Genomic DNA, 2500 nt, shown 5'->3' on the forward strand with positions numbered 1-2500 from the left:
TCTGCTCTACTAGGCAATTCTCCCTGCGATATCAAAGACTGGATTGTCTGGTGGACTCTGGTGTTGTTAGCAAGTGTTGGGTCCGAAGTCACTTTCTCATAAAATATCTGGTCACTCAATTGCCTGTGGCCCTCAGCTCTATAGAGCTCAGCGTCCCAAACAACTACGGCCCCTCCTTTATCAGCCGCTTTGATCACTATATCACGACGTGATCTAAGTGATCGTACGGCAGCCCATTCAAGACGGGTGAGGTTAGACCTCTTGATAGGTGTGGGTCGTAGTGCCTCTATCTGTCTAAGACAAGTCTGGATAAACAGGTCGAGTGTAGGGGACTTGCCAGGACTAGGAGTCCAGTTTCTTTTACGTCGTGAGAAAGCGGCAAACGGATCCTCAGGGTCACGGTCATAGTCATGGTCACGTTCATCATCTTTGAAGTGATACTTCAAGCGTAAAATACGCATGAAGCGACGTACATCCGACTCAATGCGGGACTGGTCGGACGTTCTTCGCAGTGGGATGAACTTGAGACCTTTCCTTAAGACCGATTCCTCTGCACTGCTCAACTGGATGGTCGGGGGGACAGAAACCACCAGCCGGTGGTTGTTGTGGTTCCGACTGGGGGGGATGGCTCCAACATTATCCATCACGTGGGTGGGTTCGCTGGTGGGTGGGGTGAATTGATCGCTTCCAGACTGGTCCCCGGCTGTTGGAGGGACTCCCAAACCACCAATGGTGACTGGCTGGTTATGGGTGCCATTAAGAGCAGTGGGGCCAGAGGAAGGTTCAGTGGGTGAATCCACCGATGGGAGTGTTGCCGAATGGGAAGGGAGGTTATCGTCAAGATGTGTAATTCTGTTAGGAAAGAGAGCATCTAATTTACTGGTTTTGACATAATTTAAGCATGCATGGTAATGTTGATTACATAAATGTATGAATAACCTAATGGCTTTGTAAAGTAAATGATTATGATAAGTACGATGCCTCAAGCATGTGGAGGATGTGTCGATGGTGTGTGTTAATTTGGATATCTGTTTGCGAAGGATGTCTGTAGTAAGTCTAAGTCGTTGCATGGCACACTTGGATTCTAATTCCAGAAACTGGGAGAACTGGGATGAGGTTAGAGAGCCTAAAGAAGGGTGGAAATGTGAAACGAATCCTTTAGGGGCCGTGCGTTTCCTAAGGCAGTACATTAAGAAATTCAAGTGGCTGCTAGCTCGAGTTTTATAGAGGGTGGCGTGGGCGAGAGTGTAGCCTACTTGAGATAGGTGGATAGGGAAAGAGGAAAGAAACGTACGAATGTCCCGTAAGGAAGAGCGCAAGAGTTGCTTGGGAGATGTATGAGGCATGGTGAAAATAGGGAAAGAGGGCGAAAGGCTAAAAGGATGAGTAAGGTAATCAATAAGTATAGGTAAACTGGAGAGGCGAGTGAATGAGAGAAAGGAAGGGAGGGATAGACTGTGGTAAGAGAGAGGTAGTGGTTGAAAACGTGGGTGTGGTGAAAAATAATGCTGAGATGTAAATGATAAGGAGAGGGGGGGGGGGGGGTTAGTGTGCTAAAAGAGGTAGACTGGTAGGGGAGAAGAGTGTAAATAAATATATAAATATGAGAATAATGAAAAGGTGATGATAGTGCAATGTTGGATAAAACTAGATTGATAAACTGAAAAGTATAATATTTAAAAAGGGCAACATATAGCAGTACAAATAAAACAGAAATAAACACTATACCTACGTAAAGTACTAGGTAACACTGATGGGGACGGTCCAAAAACACGGTATGGCAGCAGAAGTATAATTCAAGTGAATCAACGAGTCAGATACTCCGCTTGCGGAGACTGTCTGGAAGATGATGAATTTGCGCTTCAACGTGATCGCATGCTCGATTTTTTTAGGGCACGGGAATATCCCGAAAGGGTTTTGCTTAAGGCTGTCCGGAAAGCCAGCCTCGTGTCGAGAGAAGCAGCAATGAGGCCTCGCAATGCCAAGAAGCAGGAGACACAGCGTCCCATTTTAGTCCTCACGCATCACCCCATGCCGATCAAGTGAGGAACATCCTATTGCAGAACTATGGGATCCTCCAGGCGGGCGAAGACACCACAGAGTTTTCTCAGAACCCCCGTTGGTAGCATATCGACGTGATCGTAACCTGAGGGATCTCCTTGTCAGAAGCCGCCTGGAACCCATACCTAGGGATGGACCTAAAGCCAGATCGTGTATGCGACCCCGATGCAAGACTTGTGGGCACCTGTGGGAGTATGACAGAGTCAGCTTTCCAGACAAGATTTGGGACATCAGGCGGCCGTTTACTTGCACTGACCGTAATCTAGTCTATGCGATTACGTGCTCCTGTGTGGGATTGCTTACGTTGGTGAGACCGGAAAGAGGCTGGGTGACAGATTCGTGCAGCACTTGCGTGACATATCGAACTGTGCAGACACAGCAGTGGCCAGACACTTCAATCTGCCAGACCACTGCGATGTACAGTGTGTGCGTGTGTGTG

Source organism: Berghia stephanieae, chromosome 1, assembly GCF_034508935.2.
Source record: "Berghia stephanieae isolate SIO BIC M18660-M18661 chromosome 1, UCSD_Bste_1.3, whole genome shotgun sequence".
Lineage (NCBI taxonomy): Eukaryota > Metazoa > Mollusca > Gastropoda > Nudibranchia > Aeolidiidae > Berghia > Berghia stephanieae.